At 40.6% G+C, this 27065-nt stretch overlaps 1 protein-coding gene across 1 annotated transcript in view; it reads right to left on the reverse strand.

The window, feature by feature from the left end:
* Window positions 1-26144, reverse strand: part of CHST15 (carbohydrate sulfotransferase 15) — a 48888-nt gene extending 22744 nt beyond the window's left edge. Inside the window, exon 1 of the mRNA XM_052799488.1 lies at window positions 26069-26144. The gene's annotated coding sequence lies outside the window, so the exon portion shown is untranslated. The remainder of the gene's footprint in view (window positions 1-26068) is intronic.
* Window positions 26145-27065: the final 921 nt, after the last annotated feature.

Below are 27065 nucleotides of genomic sequence, written 5' to 3' on the forward strand. Positions count from 1 at the left end.
CAACACCATTATAATTCTCATATAGGTACAGTTCTCCTAGTTTAAATATACCTCAGTAACCACGTACAAATTTTTTTCTCATTACTTTTTGCCAGTGGCTCCCTTCTCTGGACCCACAGTAGTTGCTCCTTCTCTACAAAAAAACTCTTCTCTTTCCTTTTAAGGCTCAGAAACGCTTTTTCTCTGCATTGTTTCCAAACTTCTTTCTTTCCTTCCTATCCTACAGTGCTTTTCATTCCACCCAAACCCATCTAACTTAACTCATCCTTTTGCACGTCTCTGTCTTCAGCAGAAATCTTCCTGTCTGATTTTGTCCCTTGATTCCTAAGAAACAACACAGACTTACACATTTCTGAAGTGCATGTTTGTGTAACGTCCAAGACACCAATAATGAAAATAACTTCTCATGACGATACAATGGATACACAAAGGGTCCTCTGATTACTCCTACAACACACCAAATCATAGATGTATAATCATTACTAATTATGAGTCCCAGAATTTGGTTATTTTGCCTTTAGCTCTTTCAACACTTATTTTTAATTCTTAAGAAACATTGCTACAATTCTAGATAATAACTCTTGGCTCATGCCTACAAAAGTGTCCAGATCAAATGGGGCAGTTACTTCAGATCCTGCATTAATCATTGTTCTTCTAGCTTCATTTTTTGTATGAGACAAAGTGCTTTTGTAAAATCATTTGTATTCTTGATGTTTCTCCCACCTAACACTGCCACATATTGGAGGATTTCTGCAATCAGAGCAAGCAGGCTGTGTCTCAAGGAATCAAGAATAATTATTTAGATAAATACCGAACAAAAGTATTTGCAAAATACCTTCCTACAAAAAAAAAAAAATTTCCTTAATGGGTTTATTCTACAAGTCAGATGAGGCAGACAGAAACCATAGCATAATCATTACTGACTACATTTAAACCAAAGGGAAGAAAAACAGTGTAAGACTTCTCAAAGAAACTAGTCTTAAAAACTTCTCTAAAGAAATGGACCTGTGATGATTTTGACAGAAGTTTGAATGACTAGAGAGACTAAATCAGATTCATATGTGTAATATTAAACCCAGAAAGTTTATGCTTTCTCATACCCCCCCCCCAAATGAATGTCCAAAAGAAAAAAAGAAGCTACAGAAAGGAGCCAAGATTTAAAGCAGGAAAGAGCTTGTCAGTTGTCCAAACACCACCAATGGTCCTAATGGCTGGAGAGAAGGAGGACGAGAAAGGGAGGTCCTGACAAGAAGTGAAAAGTTTCCATCATGCAAGTAAACATTTCAGGCAGCAATAAGATATCTGAGCAAAGATCTTCAAAGAAGAAAAAAATGAGGCAGGAGACAGAAGTACTATCAGGGCAGGTTTGGACATCATCCATGGAGGAAATAGAGGAAATCATGAAAACAGAGATAGTTCCAAAAAACAGACTGTAGAAAAAGAGAGGATGGAGATGAGGGTCCTCATAACAAAAGATAAGAAAGGGAGGTGAGAAAAGCGCCTCTTCAAAAATATGCACAAAGAAGGGACTGCAGGTTTCAGTGGTAGCTATAAAAACATCTGGTAACCAGAAGGTACCCTACAGCATCACTTCAATTAAATTTATCATGTGCTACACATTTGTTTTCATGTAATCCTTCCACGTTGAACTCCTCCACTTTGACACCCAGTGAGTATCTCAATATTCTCCCAGACCTCTGCTCTCTAGCTCCTTGCTGTTTATTTTCAGAGGGACCAGTCACTATGCACTGTCTATTTAGAAAATTAAAAAAAAAAATCCAATTTATTTTCCAGTTCTCTTCTAACAGGGATCTGAAACTTGCTCAGTGATACTGATTGAACAGATTTATCTGACATAGTCTTACAGAATCAATTCAAGACTTGTGTATTTGACATTAATTCTCAAATTTTTAAAAAGAGCCATCAGAAATACATTAATGAATACAGAGTGCAGGACCTTAGAAAAACCACATAAGCTTCTCTGTCCTATCTTATGTCCATTTGTATGTTAATAAAATGGACTGGAATTTATCGAACGCCTTCCAGGTGCAGACACTTCTCATGAAACTCCATTACAAATATTACGAACTTAAGGAAAAACTATGTTAACTACATCTTTGACAGCTGAGGGAAATGCTTTATCAGGAAGCTGATACAAGGGAAAGAAAGAAAAAAAAAAAAAGAAATATGCTTAGGCTACAGTAAAACTGAGATCTTAATCACACCAGTCGTGGGAAAATTTAAAGTTCCACCAGCAACCATAACTCTGCCAACTTATGCATACGCACTACAACAGACTGCTTAATTAGATGATCAGTCTGACGACCTACCACAGGGCAATATGACATATTACTCAGCTAATAAAGATGTTGATTTTATTTTTTTTAGTAACCGCTAGTTGCAGACTTAGCATTTCACATGATTTTCTACTGTCATGTTCATGTAATAAAAAACCCCAGTTGTAATAAACACAGAAAAGTCAGGATATAATTCCCTACTGCCGCTCTCTTCTCTTTACCAAGAAGGTTTTTAACAAAAGTTCATTCCCCAACCTTTTACCATGCGATGAAAGATGCTCACCAGAAGGCCAGGATCTCTCCCCAGCATAAGCAGCCCTCGTTTTCCTCATTCACCCCACGAAATCAAGACATCTACAGTATCTTTTTTTGTTGTTGTTTCTTCCATTCAACATTTCCAGTAGTGAGAACCACAGCCACAGATACACTTCACCTTTTTTGTATTTCAATACTGAAAGCAGAAGGATGTGAATTGCAGGCAGAGGAACGGCTATGAGATTTGAGTTGGTAATAAACCATTTATGTCTTTCATATTTAGTTGCAAAACTGCTGTCGGTTCACTGGCAGAATACTCTCCTTACACAACAAGCAGTGTCTTTGTATATTGTTGAATAATGTAGCATGTAATTTCCTCTTGTTGAAGTGGATGGTGAATTATTTATGAACATGTCTATACGGTATTTGTCTGTTGTACATAAATGTATACCAGCTCTAACCACAAAATAAACATAAACCTTTTCAAGGTCCTTGGCCAAAACCAATCCTCCTCGTAAAAATGAGGATCTTTGGGAATCTTCTAAATAGGAAACATGAATATAAGATATGACACACAATGGAATGGGAAAAAAATGAATAGCTGTCTTAGATTTCAGTATACTCCCGCTGAAGCCAAGGGGACCTGCATCACTGTCTCAAATTGAAGCTGACTCAAGCTAACAAATATATCTATATACAACAGAGAACTTAACAGCAAACAGGTGAGACCTTTTCTTTGCTAGTTTCCCCACACAATTCCTTCATTATATAAAAGGAGGAACCGTTGGGTACAGAGGCTGCTGGATGCGGGAGAGAAGGCTGGCAGGTAACACTTGCAGGTACCACGAAAGCAAACAGCACATGGCAGAGCCGCCTGCTAGAGCCTCACAATAATCTACTGAAAATGCAGTATCCACCGTGTCCTACTCATTGCCATACGGGAAGCTAAGTAGGGTAAAAAGAGAAATTCCACCACAAATAAAACATGCAAGATTTTTCATGATTCACATCTTTTTGTTCGCTATATAGAAAATATTTGAAATTCTGTTTTATTTCTGTTAAATAAACATTTCATAAAATTACTCTCCTTTGTCTTGTAAGAGAAAACTGTAATTAAAATAGTGATAAAAAGAAATTACTTTCATATGCTCAGTCATATAACTAAAATTCTCCTCCTCTATGAATAAGATAAAACAGATAGAATAGATTTTACATGCACACACATCTTCTGGACATCTAAGTGTATGTCTTATTTTTCAGGTCACCAGCCTTAATATTTAATGTGCTTTCCTTTTTTTCATAATTCTTTAAAAGAAAGATAAAACAAACTTTGGCTAGTATTCTTAAGGCTAAATTTTATACTAGCCTTGTTACTTTCAGTCGTATTCAGCTTTTCCTACTACCACATGAAAGAGCGGCATGCTGTTAACCTGTTACAAACACACTTCAAGTACACCAGCAACACATTTCTCAGCTTGATGTATAACTGTTTCTCTGTTTCATGTCAACGGAGCTACAGCACTTTGTTTCGGCTCTTCACGCAATATCATTAAAATGTGGAACTCATTGAGGCCAGAAGTACGAATGCATTTGAAAGACGTTAAACAATTAATGGAGAATAAATCTATCAATGGTTGCTATCCTCAATTCCCAGAAGCTAGAAAGGGATGGGGTTTGGAGAAAGCTATTAATACCTGTTCATATACTCTTCCACTGAGCATTTATTACTGGCCATGGCCAGAGGCAGGAGAGAGGGACAGAAGTATCTGTGCCAGTTGAAGATTTGCACTAAGATTGTCCTGTTGGGCAGGTCACAGCCTAAAATACAGATGTCTAAAACAAGTTAGAAAATAATCCACCAGCTCTCAGGTGAGATGGGATGAAGCACAGCCAAAGCATGCTCCTCAGCTACAGCTCCCACGGACGGGCTCCGCGGTCTCAAAAAACACATTGGCTTTTTTCTTTCTGTCCATTTTCCTATTACCACTCAGGCATCACATCAAGGACTTGTATGTTGATGTGCTTATTAAAGCTGAGAAAAATGGGCTCTTTTTCCCAAGGAATCCTGTTACTTCTCAGCAAAAGTGAAAAACGAGAACTATTAATATGGGGAAACGCAAGAGCACTTCATGTTCTTGCTCTGTGGCTTCCTTGCCATGGGAAGACCTTCAGCTGCTGGGATGTCTGTTATTTCTCTGTGTGATGAGAAGCAGTTGCACCACGAGAAGATGCTTCAGCTGAAGCATCACCCAAAGCAGACACGTGGAACATGTCCTCTGCAGCAGGGAGCCCTTGCCCCCCCTTCTTCTTTTTTGAATGAAAGCTACGGATGCTATAAAAATAAGGATAAGCACCTTTAGCAAAAATTAAAAAAAAAAACAAAAACAAAAACAAAAAAAGGATAAGGCAAAAGATAATACTGCTGGATCTCATCTGGTCAGTAACTTCTAAAGGAGCACATGGCTCCTAATTTAATAATATCTAATGCCATTCTTTGAGTAACAGCTATGTTGTTTTATCCATAATATCCCAACTGTTTTCACTAATCTGGATAAATATTCGCACTGCTGAAGTGCCTTCCCTGCCAAACCAGGAAGATTTGTTTAATTCAAGTTCTCTTTTTTTGCTGCTAATGTGTTTTGAAATCTCAGAGCAAAGCTGATCCCACACCCTCCATGAACACTCCAGAAATGAACTTCCCTTTGGTAATATTTCACTCTCAAGAGTTCCTGTGAAGACAGGGCTGTCATTAGTCACAAAAAGATCAAGGTCTCTAAGCGAAACGCTGCCCACAACTGTACCGTGATAAACTTTCCATGACTCACATGAAGAGGAAAGGAAACATGAAAGGGCAGAGTGAGGATGGTAGAGGAAAAACCTTCATAAAATTTTCATAGGAAAAAAAAAAAAAGGCAATATTTAGTAGCAGTGCAGCACAACCACGTAATTCCTCTTCCATTCCTCCATCAACCATTGCAATGTGGCCCATGGCAGTGGGGACCAGCTTTCTCCCCGTACAACAGCAATTCTTCAGCCTGTGCAAGATATGTTTATGACCTCCAGACACGTAAAAAAAACCCTGCAAAACTTTACCATTATGGATACTTTTTAGCTATCGAGCTTACTGGAAGGGATAAGGATTGAACCAGACTACAGGCTGTGTGATGATTTTGCTCTCAGACATGGTCTCTTCAGAACAAGCTGAAGTATTTGTACAAGTGTAGTGAAGTATTTGTACAGCCTGAGGAAGTTCATCCTGTTAGCGGGCAGGTTGTACCGTTTTAATAAATAAACAGTACGAGTAATAAAAAACTGACCAAAAAAAAAAAAAAGAAAATGAGCTTAGGAAAGGAAAGGAATAATCGTAGATTTTCTCTATCCTGCTTATTGTACACATTTGGCTCCTCAAGTTAACATTTTTGTAAATAAACTTTGCCTGAACTCACATCTATTTACCTCAGAGAAATCAACAAGCTGCCAGAAAGAAGATATGTCAATAAAATGAGAATCATGAATCACCGACCTCTGCAGCCTCCTTGCAAAAAAAAGAAGGGAAAAAAAGAAAAAAAGAAAAAAAGCTATTGCAGTGGTTTAGAAAAGCAGCAGGACTCATTACAAAGCTCAGCAACCTCCTGCAGACTGAAGTTATGTAAAGCACCACTATTTGCTTAAAAATCCTAATTTAAAAAAAAAAAAAAATCAATAAATGCAACTCCCAAGAAATTATATAAACCCACTGCAAACATTTTTAAGGCAACTACTTGAAAACCAGTCATACTTTAAAAGCTAGAATATGTGGTAATAATCCATGATTATACCTTTAACCTGCTGAACAACTGCTGAACCCTTGTTCAAGTGTAAAATATTCTTTAAAGGACCCGGTTCTGAAGTCTTTTAAAGCCAAAGAAAACCTCCTGAATCACCACTGAATCAGCAATCTTGCCTAAATAACTGCAGCTTATTCCATAACCCAGCTGGTTTCTTTCTCCAGATCTAATCCAACCACGCTCTGCTCGTTTCTCATCAATATACTTCCAAAGAAAATGTGAGAATGGAACAAAGGACACCCTCCATTTGCAAAAAAATCAGCAAACTCCCCTAAAATCAGCGTTAACGGTAGTCATTTCAATCAAATAAGGACCCACTCTTATGATTTGTGCTGCAACGCTCAGGAAATAGTTACTGAACTTGAATCACCACTCAGTTGGGGCATAAACACTGCCTGAATAAACAGATTATTGGAAACAAGGGAAAAAGGCAAGGGGAGAGGGGAGAGGAGCAGGAGACTGTCCTGGATCAGCTACAGCACGGTCATGCCTTCCCCCAGAAACCAGTTACGACACCTGAAGTCTTGCGCAGGTTCCTAGAAATTACAAAGGTCCAGCTTCTTGCGCTCCTAACATGCCACATCTGCATGTTCTGACGTGTTATTGTTTGATCTGCCTTGAAAATGTGAAAATAATAATTAAGCTTGATATTAGCCATTTTTAATTTAAACTGTTTTTCAGGAGGAAAAAATATCACTAAAAAATTTAATGACTTCAGTGTTGTTTTTTCTTTCTATTTCACCTGATTTAAATCAGTCTCGAATCAGACCTATCATTTATTTTTGGGCTACTTGCAGAATAAAAGGTCCACGCAGGAAAATAAAACAGAACCAAAGCCAGCCAACCTCTGGCCTACTGATAAACTCCAAACTATCTTATGGTCTCCCAATCAGATCTAAACTAGCATACAGGTTTAGAAGACAACGGACTGGTTCCTCCACATTTAAGGCAGGGATGAGATCTCGTCAACAATTAATCCACAGTCACACCTGTGGGTCAAGGTCATTTTCCAAAAGCTATTCCCATGCAAGTTTTATACTGAAGGTTTTATGAGAGCTGCAGAGAAGCGTAGGGATTTGGGGCATCAGCACTGTAATGACTTCTCCAGAAACGCAGGTCCAAAAGCCCTGAAAGAAAAAAAACACCGGTGCCAGCCACCCAACCTGTGGCACCACATGTCCCAAGCACCGTGAATCCATCATCCTGCGTCAGGGTGGAGCTCACACCAATGTATTTTTGTCCTTCCTCTTGTACAAACATGGAGCACAATTTTGTTCTCGTGTATTTATAAGGATTCTCAGAGCAGAATTTTGCCTACGGTACACACTGGCTTCTCAGCTTTTGATCAAAACTTGCTGCCTATGATGTGCAACATCTCCAGCAATTCATCTTTTCACTTCACTTAGTTTCTATGCATCTCACATAGTGTCTTGCTACAGAAACACTGACAGATTTATATTGAATATGAAAAAACTGCACACTGTAGAAAAACTTTGTCTTTACATAAATTACTCCAGTGCGTGTCTTGTCACAGAAAAGCCATTTTAAGCCAGTTTCAGAAATCATTATGCATGGTTGAAGTTTAGTATCTTTTCTTTTTTTTTAGATTCTCATAGTAACTGCGAGCAACCTCCCAATATATCCTACACAGTCCTTGAGGTCATCCCACAAAAACAGAGATAAACTGATGCATCCGTTCTGTGGGGCTCACAGATTCCTTTCCCCAAAATCTGGAACCAGATTAAAAAGTTCTGGTATTCAGAATACAACCAGAAATCACATCTATTTAACAAAAAACAGTCAGTCCCTCATTAAAACGATCAGATCACTAAAAGCCAGAACAGATATAAAATACCAATGCTAATGGGAGTTAACTTTTACGCCTTGCTAAGAAAAAGTGTATTTTCTTAAATCTCCGGAAAGACACCCAATGTCAAAACCAAGATGAAGACAGACGTAGAAGGTTAAATCACTTATTTGGTGATTTAATATCAGTGAGAATTCTTCAGGCTGAATTTGCCATATTTATTTTCTTTTGCTATGTAGCAAAGAAAAAGAACCGAAGAGCTCACAGTAAAGGTAAAAGGATCACCTGAAATACAACTTGAGGTGCAGAGAGTGGATGTGATAAGGCTGGTCTTGCCACAAATGTTTTTATTACATTTTTAATAAGATCAAACAGCCATTGAAGTTTCATTCCCGAAACAGGATATCACATTACTTTACAATAATAGAAATTCTTACCTACATGCTCTTTCAAGTAATAAATCACACTATCAACCCACAAATCAGCCAAATTCCTGTTATAAGTACTAATGCAACAGGGAAACATGAAGAAGGCTGAATCTGTTATGAAGATCTTCCACTCCAGATTTTTTTATCAAACAAATCCAGGGGGTTTGTGGGTTGGCAGGTGGGAAAAAATATCATATCTAAATACAGCTCCCATATGCCCTGCAGTCAGGCTGTAATAAATAAAAAAAAATAAGTACTTATCTTCAGAAAACTCCAGAGGCAAAGAATTGGTCTAGTATCGACAGAGTTCACTTACAATATGCAGGCCATTTTTTGTTACACATTTCTTTCTGACAGCTGCCCATCCTTCTTTATTTTCAGGCTTCCAAGCCTGCTTCATTGTTTGAGTCTCTGGACAGATACTGCTGTAATTTACTCAAATAGCTCTCCTGGAGCAACTTGCTCGATAGAGATATGGGATTTCCCTTCATGCAAAGCTCAGTTAGGTGAGGACAGGACGCTCATTTTCATCACCTTATCTGAACACGAGGAAATTGCTCTGGACGGCCAATTTCTCTGTGTCAGCTACAACGTGAGGTTTGAGTGATGGCCTCAGATTTAGGCATCCGCCATCCATACCTCTAAGGTTAGGTGAGATGAACACCAAAGCCTCACTGTGCTACAGAAAAATAAATCTTCACCTTCAGAGTGCCAGCTGACTCCTATTTGGGGAAGAGATGGAGAGCTAGTGTAGCACAGTTGAATTTGCAGGAAAAGATCTTTCAGTGCTGAAGATTTATTTTAAGCAAGGGTCTTTGTCTCTTGTATTGATTACTGGTCCAGCACCAGCATGTGGGAGAAAAATGTTCTGAGAGTAATTTCCAACGGTCCTGCCAAGCATTTTCAGCCTCGGCATGCTGCAAAATAGTGGGCATTCACAGTTATGTTACTCTGATTACCATCTTGTTCTTTTTACACATTTGATTTTACTTGATTTTAGCAGCTGCTACCTCAAGTTGATTTAAAGTGAGAAACATATTCTTTCCACCATCTGAAATCTAATACTTACTGCCACTTTGCAAATTGCTAAATCTTGTGGGTTGTGAGAGATCAGCTGCTAATTTAAGGCTGCTTTTGAGGGATGAATAACATTATATGGAATAAATAGAATATGCATAACGTAATGCCTTCAGTGTCTGTTTATCTCATGGTGTGGTAAAATGTTTTTGCATGCACTAATGCAGCCAAATGGTATCTACTAGAATTCATCTGATATACCTTCACGCTTCATAAATAAGCAGTCTTTCTGCAGGGGATCGGTCTACGTGATACTTAACATTGCTTTAAACACAATATTGTTGTGACAATTCTAGAGCAACGTATATGCTAACAGCTGCTCATTTGATTTGTAGTGACTGAGAAGGGATTTTCCTCCACCTCCAAACTGAATTTTCTCCATAAACTTTACTATCTTAACACAGTCATCTGAAATTTTTTGTTATGACTCATATATGGTACCTTCTCCATGAGACATACATTAAAATGGATGGAAAAACATCTCTCATCTGTACATAAGTAACATGTTAAGTGCTTTTTCATGAATAGGGCATTTCATCTTTCATCTAGTGCTGAGTGGGTGAAAGGAAACATACACAGCTGTGTCCTGAAAAGACAAACTGAGTATTAGAGTCTGTCATTAAAGTTTCTTGTAAATTCAAACAAAAATTAGTCAACAAAAACTATTCATTGATGCCAAATCACAACTGTGGCTTTGTTTCAATACTTTAAAAAAAAGCAAGAACTGTGTTCCAAGCTTAGTAGTAACTTTTATAAATGTTCAACAACTTTAATTCTTTAAGCAACAACACAGCAGATAAATCTAAGCCCATAAAAGTACAAAGAAACTACACACTTGTTCCAAAGCAAAGTAGATTCAAAGTCCGAGTGGAGATACCCCAAAAGGTCTAAGTATTCTCAGGAAATTGCTGATTAGTTATCTCTGTAAGAGTAACACAGTATCACCAGATAAAATTCCTGCAGGTAACTTCTGGCTACAGTTAATTAAGCAAAACCCGTCTGATGGAATATAGTATATTGCTTTCAGCATCTTAGGAAAGTGTTTATTCTGCATAAGTCAAGCAACATTTATTTCCAAAGTGTCCTACCACTATTCATAAGTGTTTCATCGAAGGCTTAGACTCCATCACTCATCTGTATCGTGTGCTTTTTAACTGCACAAAAGTGCAATAAATTTTTACTAACCAGCTTACAAGATACCATCATTCTGAAGAAGTTTCTGCATGGCTATACTCTGTTTTCTGTTGCTAACAACATATATCTTTATAGGCAGAGCACGTACTTGATGTGGAACCTAATGCCATTTGATAATGGATTAAACACTCATTACTGTCCTTTCATATCTTTAGATAATCACAGCTAAAGAACAACACTTCTATCACAAACTTCAAAGAAATTCAAATATTTTAATTATTTACTGATTTCCACTATTACAAGAAAGAGAACGTGTTGCAATCTTTCACCAGCCTCTCAAAAAAATACAATTTCCATAACATGGTAAACTCCAGCCCGGTAATCTTGCAACTGCATGAAGCCCCCCATTTACGACAGTAGTAACAAAAAGAAAAAAAGCCATGCTATGTATGGGACCCAGTAAGTAAATACTGTAATATCCAGAACAATAATAAGATAAATCTGTTCCTCAGCCACTGAGTCACCGACTCCCTTGACTTGACTGTGTATTCCTACAGGTTTCGCCCATGTTTGGCTTCAGTATACTTGTTTTCCACTTGGAAAGAACACAACCACAAATACCTTTCATGCTTTACGTTGCCCTTAGCTGGACTGCAGATTGTAAACAAACAAGATAAAAATCTGAGAACTTTCTTTACTGAATTTCCATGGAAAGAAACCAGGGAAAAAAACCCAAACCCAACCAACTCTGCATAACGATGAAGGCACCAAGAAAAATTTGGCATGCGCTCCCTCACACCCTGCCTCTTCTGCAACGTTTTCTGCAACATAAAGGCAACGTTTAGCCTAGCAAACTAGATGGTCTTTATTTGTGGAGCGGAGGCAATCTGAGGCAAGCTCTCTACGAGACTTTTTTCCCAATGGAGATGTTAATTAATTAACTTCTGTGGTAGGGAGACTGTCTCAAACTAACCTTCCGCTCTTCCTCTGCTTAAACTGCAGAGAGTTCAAAATTCACTTTTTAAGATCTCGCATTGAGAAATTAAAAAAAAAAAAATCCCACCCTTGATGGACCTCCCAAATGGCACAAGTGCCTAATTCACACAGTGGTCCTTATTGACCCCCACCTGAACACCACCTGGGTGCTGTGCAGGGATGCTTGGGGCCGGGATGCTCTTGCTCGCTCCGTGGGACAGACCATCTCCTGAGATGGCCCAGAGGATGCAGTTTTAAAGAGAAAGGGTGAGCAAATGTTTGCAAACGCTCTGCTCCAGCCAGAAAGCTCTCACTCTGCTGAAAAATCCCTGTGTCCCTGGGAGTAGCAGGGCACAACTTAAAAGCGAACAGCGGGAGGTTAAAATGAGGTTTTATTTTTAAACGGCAGTGCTTATTGATGTATTTGGTTCTAGACAAATAGAGGAGGACATGGAGTCTCTTTAGGACTTTGTAGCTGAAATCAGATCAACACTAGTTCTGGAGCTCGGGTTCCACTTCTTGAAATAAACCATTTACTGAAGCAATTCACAGAAGAAATCTAAAATGAAACAAATTCCATCAACTGCAGTTGGCAGCCAGCTTTGCAAGAATAGAAGCATGACTGTTAACGATAACCCAAAAAGCTTAGTTTCTAATGCAGAAAAATTGAGATAGAGCATTAACAGTATTAAACTCTGCAGTGAACTAGAAGCATCTCCAGAATATGCCCCACAAAATACTTTGCAAGCACCTGTAAGCTCCAAATTTAGCAGGATTAACATATCTAACCAGAAACCATCTCCAGCAAAAATACCTCCCAAGTATTGAAATGCATTTCCATCTCTTTAATTTCTCTGTTGCCAATAGTGTTTACTTTACCTTGAGTCAAAGACATGAATCTTTGACTTCATGTGATTAATGTAATAACTTGGTTTAGGCTGCTAATGCCTTCAAAGCTTTCAGACACGCAGGAGACTAAGATGACATCAAGAGCGTACAGATGCATTTGGAGGGGATATTTTTTATGTGAAATAAACTAGAAATTCCTTAATATATGTCTGCAGCAGGGACTACACTGAAATAAAAGCTTACTGGGGTGTCTTAGGCTGGCAGAGATGGCCTCCAAGCCCATTTATGGTTTCTAAGCACTACTATATAATATAAACAGTAACACCAAGGAAAACCCCTAAAACCCTATCAAGTAAGTGACAACACAAGCATTCTAGGAAAGCAGTGTTCATTTCTCAAATGTGAGAGACAGCCACTACAAAACAGTGAGAAAATATGCACTTTATATGCAGACGCTGTGTTTGTCAGCAGAAGAGCTCAGTCCAAACTGCACCAAACTGCAGCTCCAGAGACGATGGTTCTTTCAGTGCCTCAGATCCAGAGAATGTGAAAAATGGGTCTATACTGACCTGTTGTATCAAGAATGTTATTGAGTTACACGTATTTTTTCAGTGGTCGCCAAAAGGAGCTGTATGGTTTCAGAAATAAGATATTGTAGAAGTTGGCCCGTGCTCAGTTTCCTTTAACGCTTTCCCCCCTCAAGAACGGTGTTAACAAAACACAGCAGTTGCCGTGAAAAGCCATATCGATCATTGTCTTCTACAAAGATCACTCCACACCCACATCTAAAGACAGCAACATGATATTAGGAAAAATTTTTTTACTGAGAGGGTTGTCAAACATTGGAATGGGCTGCCCAGGGAAGTGGTTGAGTCACCATCCCTGGAGGTATTCAAAAAGCGAGTGGACAGGGTACACCAGGGCATGGTTTAGGGGGCATGGTTAATGGTTGGGCTCGATGATCTTGAAGGTCTTTTCCAACCGAAATGATTCTATGATTCTATGATTCTATGCAATGAAGTGCCACGAAATGCCACGTCTTCCATCAAAGCTTCAGGAATGTGACTCAGCAGCTGGCAGGAGCAGTTTGGGACACCGCAACCCCTCCACCCTGCTTTACGTCCTCTACAGCGGAGGTCCCAGAACAGCAAAGCTGCTCCCACCGCGGTGGCTCTGGCTTGCCCTGGCTTCAACAGAAACAGCTCCAACACCAGTTCAGCAGCCTCGTCACCCAGACGCGAGAGCCTCCGTGAGTCTGGGCAAGGAGGTCGTCTGCCAAATTGGTTGTTTCGGTTGGGTTTTTTAATCACGAATTGCTGTGGTGCTCTCCCCATGAAAACCCTCCACCCTTTGGCAACGTAATTGTTCTACCAGTTCACCTCTTTGCTTACGCTTCCAAGGGGGAGTTGGCATCCCCTTCTGCATCTCCCATGAGCTTCAGGAGAGCAGGTCCCGCTTTGCACGGCCGGAGCAGAGCTTCGAAACAGGCAGGGTCAACAAGGGAAGGCGCCCAGGGATCGGCTTTCTGGCCCTGATGGACAAACTCTTTCTAGTGGACAAAACAGAAACCTACTATGCGAATAACTGAGTCAGTCCTGCTGCTTTTATAGCAGTTACTTCACCAGTACGCGGAGAAATTAGGCATGCTAGAAAACCATTCATCCTAGGTGTGTAAGAGAAATGATAGTCTCACCGCTGACCATTTGATTTAATTTACAATTTTCTTGCATGTTTAAATCCTGAAAAATGCCCTCAGCATCCAAAACATTTATATCAAAGCAAGTGACTTCAGAAGTTCTGCATAATAACTCAGAAAATTTCACAGTTCTTCTCACTAAGTGAAAAAATAAATCACATGCTGATAATACACCTCAGTTTCTTTATTGCATGGCTCAGTGTTATAAACTAGAGTTTGATAATAACAGCAAATGAGAAGAAAACCTCACGATTATATGCTTTGTCTTCCTTTACATGTGAAAACTTGACTTTGAAGTTATTCTTACTTTTCCTCCTGAAGGTTACTTGTACAGAGCTAAGCTATGCCAACAAAACTGATTTGGAACAAAATGTATTCTCCAAACGTGAACATTTAAATACAACATATATATCATTTCATTCATCTTTTTATATAGAAGCTTCTGTCCGACCCGAAAAACTAACTAAATGAGTAAAGGCGGTAGTTTCATTGCAAACATTCGTGCCATACGCAGCAGACTCGGGGGGATGCTAGAGTGCACTCAAATGTAACTCAGAGCTTGATTAACGTCTTTGTGTATCAGATCCTTGGGGCACAGACAGTGCTCACTTTCTTGGAGTAACTCCCCACGGCAGATGTCAGAGCACTTTTCAATTTGTGGATGACAAAACGACGGAGTACTGACATGCGTTACCTATACTACCATATGGCATAAAATGGTAGAAGTCCAAGAAAAATCTAAATCTCCTAACTCACCATTCAGAATCCCATTACACGGCGATTGAGGCACTTCGAACAAAATTCAGATATGTATTGTACAACATAGAAAGTCACCGGCAATCCAGTTAGAAATAAACCACCTAAGGCAGACAGCACTGAACCTGAATTTCCCCCAGTAACCATATTAAACGGAGCGACTTTCAGTCTTTCCATAAGCTCAAAAGACAGAGAAGGTAATTTTTCCAACTTTCCCAAGCTGCCATTGCGCTCCCCATGGCAGAGCCGTGCCGGGACCCCGCTGCACGACGGCGGCAGCGAGCGCTTGCCGGGGCCAAAGCTGGCAGGTGGCATTTTCGGGAGCAATGGTGTAAGACCTGCAGCTGGGAAGTGAAACCCTCGGTCTCATAAACAACTCTCAGTTAAGGCACTGGAGCCCTCATTAATATAATTGGTTTCATACTAGCTGCTAAAACGCTAATTTGCTGCATTTAGAAGTCAACACCGTTTCTATTAGTTAAGGAAGGCTTTGCCCACCTCTATTTTTGTTCAAGCATAGAAGAAAAGCGGGGAAAAAACGTCTGTGTCATAAACTCTGCCTCCAGCTAGTGAATGCCATGCTAGAGTACATTTTTCACTGCAGATGAAAAATGAAGGTAGGTAGTCTTACAAAACAGTTGCTCCTGAGGACTCAAAGGAAAATAACTTGGAGAGCAACCCTCATATCACTCACTCAGAGCAATGGATTTGCATCCTCCAACCTGCATGAGATCCACAGAATGAGTATGACTCCATACCAAACTGAAATCTGAGGTAGAAAATACATTTAAAACATAAAAACAAACTACATTACTACCAGTGGAAAAAAAAACCCCACTAATCATTACCCTTCAGGAAATCACTCAATTTTCAGTCTTTCTGCTTCAAGTCCAGAAAATTAAATTTCCCCTTTCTAACGGTGCTGCCTTTGAGTACAGACCAAAAAATAAATGAGCACGAGGCTTATACGACCATGGAAGAGGGTCTGCTCTCGATTTAGCGTTGTGGGTAATGGGAGGAAAAAACCACAGCTGAACACCGTGACCCAGATCACAAGCCCTTTTCTCGCTCTCACTGGTGAGCAATTAGTCGTCTCATCCTGCTCACTGATACTGTTCATGCTCATTGGGGTCGGCAAAACCAGCTTTGTGTTGGGTACCAAGTGTTCCCTTTCCACTTTAGAGATAGATCCCCATCTATCTATCTTTATTTACACTTTTCTTTGAAGCCTTTAAACCCTGAGGATGAATTGCATGGTTCTATAAGTGGATGCTGTTCTCTGATTTTAGAAGTGGTCCTTCCCCTGTCGACACGTACTTCCACCTTACTTTCAGTCCTGCATGACTTTAAGACTCATCTCACTGCTTTTAACTTGGCTGAAGGTGAATATATATTTAAGCCACTGGTTAATGTGTCTTTAATGATAGTACAGTTCATAATAATAAAACTGTCCTTTCCATAACATGTACTTTCATCCTTTTGAAAATTTAGAAAGCCTATTAATTATTTTCTTAAAGACAGAATTTCAAAATGTCACTGCTGACATTTAGGCTCATAAAAAACGCAAGTCTATCTTATCTGTGAGAAACGAATCTATACAATCTATTTTACGATGAAAATATTTATCAAGGAAGACAGTTGCCAATTATGAATACAAACAGAAACAAAACCACTTGCAGCAAGTTGCTTTTTTTTTTTTTTTTACCTTTTACATACCAAGGGCATATTTCTCCCCAGCAGCGTGGTGTACAAAATAAGTGACATCTGGTGGCTATATGCTGTAATATAATAAGGCAACTCATTTCAATGCCGCTAACTAATTCAATTTTTAAGTTTACTACTTCTTCGTAAAGCTTTTTAGATGTTTTTTTTATTCATTTTGACACAGATACTTCTGAGACTCCTAGGCATCACAATCCCTATGCATGGTGACAACTGCTGTTATCTGATTAAAGTGGGATTGTCATATTCACATCAGGAAAACCACAACTCCAAAAAGGAATTAGCAAGGCATAGCAAAACAGCACTAAGATTTAGTTGGGCAACACCAGTGAGAATCGTACCGAGCCAGGCTGTAAGAAAAGGCTGCACAGGATTTTGCAAAGGAAATCCTTCGAGTGCTCAAAGTCATTCATATTAACTCAGCTTTCTCTGAATTGTTTTTCATTAGATTTTAATTAAACAAAAAAGAAACGGCTGCAATTTTCATTCTGAGCATAGCAGCATCCTGGTGACTAAAACTTTTATAAATTTGAAACAGCCTTTCCACTTTTCCTACCTTATTGATCCTCAGCAATGGTCACATCTAATCCAGCCAAGCCTTCTGCACCTAAACCTGCACTCCAGACATAAAGCAATTACAGCTCCCCTTCTAATACCTACAGCCCAGAAATAAAGTTCTCTTTTAGAAAGCTATAAGCCTCTCTTGGATAATTAATAAATATATTGTCAGTCAGCTCCTGTTAAAATTACAAAATTGCTAGCACTGCAATTTCAAGGCTTGTAATGCCAGTTTCTTCAGTAATAAGTATTTACGGAAAAAAAAACTGTAAGCACTATCTAACAGACATCAGACGAAATATAAACAGACTCTAAATATTTACCAGCAGAGGAAGTTCAAAAATATCCCTGCAAAAACAAAGCGGATGGCAGGCTAAATTCAGAGCCATTGAGCGTTCTTCGAAGGATGTGCTAAGAGGAACTTCATTTTCAGTTTGACATCGCTAAATCAAATTAATTCCTTCCTCCTATTCAATTGCTACATAAAAATCCTTGATGCCAAAAGGACAAAGCTAAAAATGTCCCTAAAACGATGCCTGAACGCTGCACTTGATGCAAAAGACCGTCCGAACTCCTACCCACACAATGCAGTAATGCAATACTTTATTTAAAGAGTTAGACTTTGGGGCTTTCCATCACTTTTAAGGCCTAAATATCCTTAACAGGAACGTCGACCCGCACGGTCAGCTTCCCTTAGCACTGAAATGGGCACACGTCTACAGTATCTCAACAGAAGGGGACCTCTGGGATAACACAACTACCGATAGATTATTTCAAAGAGAACTATTATTTCCTTTTCACATACCCTCATCCCCACCAGACATTATCTTCACCTTAAGACTTCCTGGCCAAACTAAAGAACATATGCACAGAAAAGTACGGCTGAATGACTTTAGCTCCAGTCATTCATCAAGAAGCAAACTTTTTAAGATCCCATTTCAATTTATTTTTTTCAAATCTTGGCATGCTGAAGTCAGCAGGAAGACATTTCATTGACTTTAATGAAGCCAGAGGTTCATCCTGAGAATTGCTGTTTGGAATGAACACAGCATTTATATTATCTCATTTGAAACACTCAATTTTTGTGTTAAATGCAACTTAATGATATTTGCTATTTCAGAATTATTTGTTATCTTTAAAAATACACAAAGAAGGTTATTAAAAATACTGCACTGTAAAATTTTTAGTGATTATGGTCGGGATATTCTTGTTTCAGTAACAGGCAAGTATTTTTAATGCACAAATACACATTGTCATAAAGTTTCAGTTCATTTTCTAATACTGAAAAGCCTTAGAATCTAGGACTTGTAATCACAAATACTGTTGATATTTACGTGCTTACCTGTATTTTCGCAGTACACTTTTTAGTGCTTTTTTTTCATTTATTACCCTATGTACTAGTACAGCAAGATAAAAAACTGGAAAACCGGATAGATTACTACACCCACTTAATGGGTACCATTAAAAGAAGTAGCTATCAAAACTCAGCAGAAGCTTTTTATGCATTCCCCTGTATCACACCAAAATGAGTTATTGCAACACTGGAACTCTGATATCAAACAACACGAACACTCAATTTTTAAAGCTGTAAGCAGAAATAAGCAGCAGGTGATTTGAAGCCATCTAAGAAGCATATTTTACCCAAAGAGTTACTGAAATCTATTTAAAAAAAAACCAAACCAACCCAAAAGTAGTGGGGACTTAACCGAAAAGCTACTCACTGTGAAGTACTAGAGTGTTACAGCAAACCACTGCTTTAAGACCGGTTTACCAGTCTTACCACCACAACCACACACTTCGTCGAGCAGAGGACTCTGAACTTCTCCAAAACAACTGGAAAACATTTGCAGTGCCCACAGTTTGGAGGAGCCAGATTCTGGTCCCCCTTACACCACTGAAAACCAAGAGCTGAATTACTCTTGATCCACCCTAATGCAAGAGAAATCCACGTGGGATTTCCATGGATACCAGTATATATTCAATTTTACCATGCTGTGTATTTTTAATTTTGCTGATCTCCTTAGCAATGTTCAAAAATCTTCTCTGAAGAGTTAAACACTTCAGCATTTAAAATAGCCTGATGTTAGACAAATGAATTTTTCCTCTTTCCTATAATGAGAGGGATGAGTTTAGGTTCCAACGTTCCCTTCTGTTCACCTCTCACATCTCATTTCTTGTTGAAACTGTTTTAAAGCTGGTATAAATAGCTTTGCAAAGTAATTCTACTACTAAATGTCAAGAGCAATAGTGGTTTCATTCTGATTTATCCTTATCTGTTCCTCAGGCAAGTTAATCCTCAACCTGAGATACTGTTTTCATAGCTCTATAATTTATGAAATTTTTCATCTAAATTATTTACTTTATGAATGGCTCCGATGAGCTGCTCAGGGTGTAAAGCTGTAATACTCAATGCTGAAGTGCTCTAGAACACGTTTTTGTCTTTTTAAATGAAAAGACCACCACTGTATCTCGTGTTGTAATTTCTATCGGTAGCCTTTAATGCACAGCAGTGTTTCTACGCAGCCATTTTATCTGACCTCTGCACTTGCAATAGATGCAGTTACCACCCAGATATCACCGTGTTATCCCAGGCTAGAGCTCCAAGGAGCCACAAAACAAGGAAAAAGTCCCTGAATCTGAAGAACAACCTCACAGCATGAACCCATATTCCTTCGGAGAGCTGAACTGGCATCAGCTCTGCATGGGCTCAAAACCTGATGTACACGTGCAACCTGCTCCTCTTCCACTTCAACGAAGCAGCATCCAAAATACCTTCCAGAAATGGCCCCAGGAAATTTCCTCAGGCTTCAGCGGAAGGATGAACTGTACAGCAGCACTCCTGCAAATCCACTAACCAGGGATGGAAGACAGAAGAGGAGCACAACCGCTAGCCTAACATGGTGAAATAAATCTATGAAAAGCTAAGAAAAGCTGACCTTTCAGAGTGTTCCCTGAAAACCCTAGACATTTCAGATTCATTATCCATTTAACTTATTTAACATTAACAATATCTGTTGAACATTATCTATTTAATACATACATAGCTTAGTCGGAAGACAAATTTCTCAACTAGCAAGTAGACAAAATCCAAGAGGCTGGAAAGGAATATTAGATCAGGTGTTTGATGGACTTGCAAAAACATGTTGTTTTTAAGAATTTTCAGGAGATTAAGGTCCCCTGTGAAGAGCTGGCCCTGCAGGCAAACCCATCTTATTACGTGATATACGCTCTTAATATTCTATTAAACTACCCTTCTCCATTTCCTCCCATTTCTAGCTTTACACAGACAAACCTCCTGGCTGCACTAGTCAAACAGAGTCCTTCTCCACCTTTGGAATAATAAATTCTGGCACTCACAGGCCATTATATCCTAGCTTAGGCACAGCAAGGTTAACACTGGGCTCTTACATTTTCTTCAAATCATGTGCAAAACCTTCCAGAATCCTGATTTCTATTACTTTTTTCCTGAGGTCTCTCCTATTTGTTGGTATCTCACTACTAACTTGATGCCAGATCTAAAGCACTTTAATTACATGCTTTTTTCCCCATACTGCTCCAAGACCTGAACTTCTAACTGGGCATGTAGAGCATATAAGGACATTATCATCTTCAATCATCTGAAACCATCCAATATTGCTAACTCACATCTAACATGCTGGCACTTTGATAGCACTCTTTCAACACGAGCATCTACCAGGCTTCTTCCATCCCCTAAGTACACATGTTGCAGATAAATCTTCATTATCTTTCTTATGTATCTTACAGAAGTTTGCATTTTTCAAGGCAGTCTTGTCTTGTTTTCTCTGTACATCTTTCAGCCTTACATTTTATCTTCACTCTTTTTGTTTGATCTCACAGTTCTTCCCAGTTAAAACTCACCTGTAACACAACTGCTGTTATTTGAAAGAAATGTCCTTCCCCATATTCCATGCAATCCTGAGAAGTTACCAAGTCTAACTTAAACTTGGCAGATTTAAGCCATGCACCAATATATGCAAAAAAAAAAAAAAAATACAAAAGTCTTTTTCAATCTCATCAGTTTTTCTAATTTTATGGTAAGATAGCAGGGTACATTCACCCACACTGAACATCAAGGTTTTTCTACAGGAAAAATATCTCCTTGTGAAAGATATTTTTCCCTACTGGAAGGCGTGAAGCAAAGGAAAAAAATGTCAGTTTTAGTATTTTGTTATTTAGGTACAGATCTGCACCTTGTACAGTGAGGAACGACCTGCCTTAGATACAGAGCTGGCATAAAAAAACCCATACTTATTTATAATATGGTGTGCATATTTGATGAGTCCAAACGATGGCACATTAAGTTTTAGAATAAAAAGTGTGTATTTAGTAGCGCTCGGTATATAAAAGAATAAAGGTCTGTGTCACTTCCCCACCTCTCCATCACCACATTTCTTCCCGTGGCTGTGTTCATGTCAAAGGAAACCCACTACACAGAAGGCAGGCACCTCGGCAGCCCAAGTGCCTTTTTCACCATCCCTAATGGTGTAGGGGCTTTAGCTTCTTTCTGCAAACCAAGGGACTCCTTCCTGCACCAGGAGCTCCAAAAATGTTTCTGGAGCTGAGTCAGTTTAGGTGTACTACCTCATTTCTGGTAAGTTCACAAGGAAACCAGCAGGCTTGCCACTTTAGAGATTTGGAAAACACGCGTTTCAGCCAGTTCAAGCTATTGTGGGAATTTTAAGAAGCCGGATCTGGGAAGGAGAAGAGGCAGGGCAATGGGTTAGGGTTGGTGGGACCATGACCTCTGGTGTGCTGCCACAGGAGGACAGAGGGAGAGCACTGGGACAGAGCCTGCCATGGACCGCTCACTCCTGTTTACACTCGCCATCACATCTGGGCTCTCGCCACCAGCACAGCTGCCTCGTCATTGCCATCAGCCACCGGTACCCAACTGGACATCATCTTTCTCTTTCTTCTCGCAAGGTGTCATGCGCGTCACCTTCGCAAGGTATCGTGCGCATCACCTGGTTATCTCTTCTTACAAGGACGCCACGCTCCTTAAAACTGGTGCTTACAAGCCACGTTCAGCAGCTGCTGGAAACCAGGTGTAACATAAATCAATAAATATTCCATGGCAAAGCTACATTAACTGCTTGCCCCTAAAGTGCTGTTTCGTGGCATGTCAGGCACAGCTGTGTAATCAAAGGATTACAGTGCTCCCATTGCAACGCGCCTGCCGTGCTCCAGCTCCTCGGTAGCTTTCCTGTCTCCCTCGCATGTAAAAACCAAATCGAGTAACCGGGACAGAATTGTAATCGTGTCTTTCAGCCCGGGAAACACAAACGAAAAGGTCGCACGGACAAACGGCCAGTGTGACTGTACAACACGCTTGCTGTTAGATACACGGACAGCCCTACATGTTTTCAAGGGAATGGGTCAACAATGCTATACATAATTAGTTAATTTTAGTGAAATTGCAGTGTAAGTGGAGAGATTGGTGTAATTCAGGCTGCTTTGCGATAAGAACTTGTAGAAGCTTACAGATCCCTTCCCCTCGCGTGAATAGCTGTATTTAGACTCCAAATCTGGCACCACACTTCGTCAGTAAGAAAAACAGTGCACTTCACTAAAACACATAAATAAATAAGGAATACTAATTTGTGCAGGAAAGCAGTGAAAAAAATGTTCTCTTATTGGAAATCTACCTTGTTTTTCCACAGCACTTTGGATTCTTCCAGCTGAGCAACATAACTCCAGCCAAGGAGTACGGTGGGAATGCAGAGTTATCCCTCACTGTGCAAGGTACAGAGGAAAAGAGGTGGGTTAAGGAGGAACTGAAGCCTGCAGACATCAATTAAGGAGCCCAGTTCAAACTAGGGTACAGCTCCTGCAAACTCTGTAAGACGTTGGAAACAGGGTGATTCACATCACTTAAGTATCCAGAGTAGCACTGAATGATTTAATAGCACATTTCCTCGGAGTTTCTGACTGTGGGATATACGGCCTTTAAGGACACAGTAATGGTTAAGAGTAATTAAGAGTTAAGAGGGAGAGGGAGCATATTGGCAGCTGTTTTAAGTCGTGGCTTTCTTCTCGTGAGTGATGTATCTGTAGTGAAAGAGAAACACAGTTGGATGTTCTTATTTAAATCAATATGTCATTTAGGCAAGATCAGACCGCTGCTGCTAGCTTATCTCTAGAGAAATATCAGAACATGATTGTAAACACAACGGTGAGTTATAACTTCTTAAAATTTTGCTCCCATGAACATACGAGGAAGCACTCAGCATAGGAGAAGTAGTTAACAATAAGAAGGATTCCCTTCCTAGTCAGCAGAAGAATTTGATAAGAAATCCTTTTTGGGGGGTGGAGGGATTGTAGTATCATGGCTAGCAATACCTCATGAACTTTGGAAGAGTTTGCTGTCATCCACCTAACAACCTGATCTTAAATATAAACCAATACTTTCAGAGATACTTTAGTATTGAGACACAGTCCATCTTTAAAAACATGTGTGATAACACTGAAATCACCTGGGCTACCAACATAATCTTTGCCCACTGAAACTCCTGGTTCCCATAGAGTTCCTGCCGCAGGTTGCTTAAAATAATGTTAAAATATAAGCGGTATCTTATCTGCACCTCTATGATTATGCCCACATAATCCTATCCTTGATAATGCTGCTAGTGGATTACATAACTTCATCCTTCCACTTCAACCACATGAAATAATTCAAATATGAGAGTCTGCTTCAACCTTCTCATTTATACAGTTTCCAGATACCTACTTTTAGTTTAGCAAAGAAGACAAAATCCATTACTGTCTTCCATTGCATTACTGGAATGAAGTGTTTTGTCATGTAAATCTCCACTGTTTCACCATGTTCCTCTTACAAAGCACCAAACAACACACTCTGAATTTGAGATTAGTTCTCCTGTTACAAAATCTGAACCATAAAACTATTTTGTTATTGATTTCAGAAAAAAAAAGAAGGTAGTTTCACTGCTAAATCATCATACAAGTGGTTTCCTCTTTTCTGCATTCAAATTGATTTTCTTTCTTTTGGCATGTGAAGAGCCAGATGAATACTTTGACTCAATGCCCAAGAGTGAAATGGCACCAGCAGCAGCAGAGAAGCTCTCAGGGCAAGAGACGTGTGACAACATCTTAATCACTGACAAAATAAAAGCTTCAAGATGACTATTCCATTGGTATTTACTGTTTATAATTGAGTGTGTGTATATGTGTGTGTGTGTGTATACAATCAATGTATATAAATAGCATAGATATAAATGCATATGTATAGTTCATGTATATGTTGTGACCTCTAATTGATGGAAATTTCCCTTTTTGCCAGAGATCAAGTAGTCCCCAGTTAGTATCAAGTGCAGTGCTGTTCAATTAGGCATTTGTTTACACAAACGAGCGCATACGATTTTCAGTCAAACCTTAAAAATATTTATTCTTCATGAACAGTTCCAGCAAACTTTGCATTTTAATCCTTAACCTGCTCAGCTGACTACTCTGCTTTTTCTTAGTTACAAAATACAAAAGGCACGTGTTTGTTCTACAGGAGATGATAATGATTTTTTGTCTGGCTAATGCTTCAAGAAGTGAAACCATTCTTATGTCATATGCAAGCAAATCAATATGAAGAGAACTTTAGGCGATAGAACCATATGATAAAAAAAAAATAATTACAAATACACTTCCGTATCTGAAAGTTTGGTAGGTGTTTAGCTGCACCAGCCTAGAAATACTATCATCTATCCTATTAACCTACAAATCTAGCTGTGCCTACGAAAGTCAATTCACTGCAGAGTACAGCTGTAGTATTACAATGAAGCAGCACAGGAAAAAAAAAAAAACAAACCAAAACACAAAACCGTATATGACACCACCAAAGTTCAGCTGGTGAATTGTTGTTTAACAGACTCTAACCATAATAACCCGTCACTGAACCTTGACTGCATTCTCAGCAAAAGCATGCTACGAAGCTATTTTTAACAGCCAACAGCTTGTATTTAAGAAATACCCCTCTTCACCTAAAAATATGCATCAGTGACTGGCAACATCCATCCACGGCTTAATTCTAGGCAGGCTGCGCTGCCGGAATTAAACGAATCTTCCAAAGCAAGCCGCTTTACAAGTACCTTCTCTCCCAAACCACCGTAAAAACCAGCGCAATTAGCCCAGGAGCAGTTCTCCGGCAAGGCAGCCCGGCGAGATGACAGCAAATTACATTATCTTTGTCATCATTCCGCCCTCCCCGGAGCACTAACCTGCTCGGGGCCACGGTTTAAAAGAAGCGTGTCCCCCCCCCTTCCACCTCTGCTCCGAAGCACCGGGGGATGCTGCACCCGAGGTGCCCGGTACCCGCCCGAGGAGGAGGAGGAGGAGGAGGAGGAAGGCTCCCGGCCCCCCCCTTTTGCTAGGGAAGGCACCACCAGCCTTCACCCTAGAGTAAGACTGGGGGGGGGGGCAGCCGGAGGTATCCCCGCACCTCCAGAACCGGCTACCGCGGGGGGAGCACCGCGCTCCCGGGGTGGGGGGGGCTCTCCGCCGTACCGAGCCCTACCGAGCCGGCTGCCCAACTTCCCGCAAAGTCCCGTCGCCTTCCAACTTGGGGAGCCAACACCACCCCCACCCCCACCCCCCCCATCCCTGTATTCCCCCCCCCCCCCCCCCCGCCGGTATCCCCACGGCCGCCCTCCCAGCGCACCTACCTCCGCCGGTTCTGTCCCGCACCGCGCTCCTCCGTCCTCCTCCTCCGCCGGCTCTGCCCTGCGGGGGGGGGTGGGCGGAGGAGGAGGAGGAGGAGGAGGAGGAGGAGGAGGAGGAGGAAGAAGAAGGGGGAGGGAGCAGCCCCGCGTCGCTCCCCGCCCGCGCTGCGCAGCCCGGGAGGCGGCGTAGCTGCCGCTCCGCTCGGTTCCGCGGAGGGAAGGGGTTCCGCGGGGAGGGCTGCGGGGGTCCCGCCGGAGCATCATCATCCCCCCCCCCCAGCACCAGCTGCAGGCTGGGCTTGCTTGAAAGCTTTTGGAAAGAGATGGAGCTCGCCCGAGCGATCCTACAGGGAATTTGAGCCGTCCCATGCAAAACGGCGTTCAGGTGGAACCGGCGGCATCCCAAATTTCGGGGGGGGACGGGGACGGGACACACCAGTCAGAGGTCAGCCCGAGACCCATTGCTCATATGCTGCCAGGTCTCCGTGGCTTGAGCAAGTCAGACTTTTCACGCTGCGTACCTTGCAGACCACACGCAGCACGCACCGCCGTGGTCCAGTTTTGAAATGGCAACAGCGCAAACGTTGGCTGAGAAGCCAAAATCTTCCGCTCAGTAAGCGCAAGGTTCATTCCCAACCGAGAGGATCCTACCGCATATACATAAATACATGTATGTAAAACTATAGTCTGCTTATTAGGTCGTCCGTCTGATATACGCACATACCTTCGGTGATGTAGCGCGCAGTTTCACGCGAAGGTTTAATGCAACGCTTGCAACGTTGATGGTATCAGAAGTTGTTGTGCAGCTGTGACTGTCTGCAGCTGGCGTGTGAGCACGCTGGAGGAGAAAAGCTCTTCCTATTTCCCTCCTAACACTAAGTCAACCCGCTGCTGGGCTTAGATCTGCATGTTTCATATTCGGCAACATTATTTCTAAGAAGTTGAGGGGATGAAGCCTGAGCTAAGTAGGAGAAAACAGTGAATACTGTGTTTTAGTATT

The sequence above is a fragment of the Harpia harpyja genome, chromosome 10, assembly GCF_026419915.1.
Source record: "Harpia harpyja isolate bHarHar1 chromosome 10, bHarHar1 primary haplotype, whole genome shotgun sequence".
In the NCBI taxonomy this organism is placed as follows: Eukaryota; Metazoa; Chordata; class Aves; order Accipitriformes; family Accipitridae; genus Harpia; species Harpia harpyja.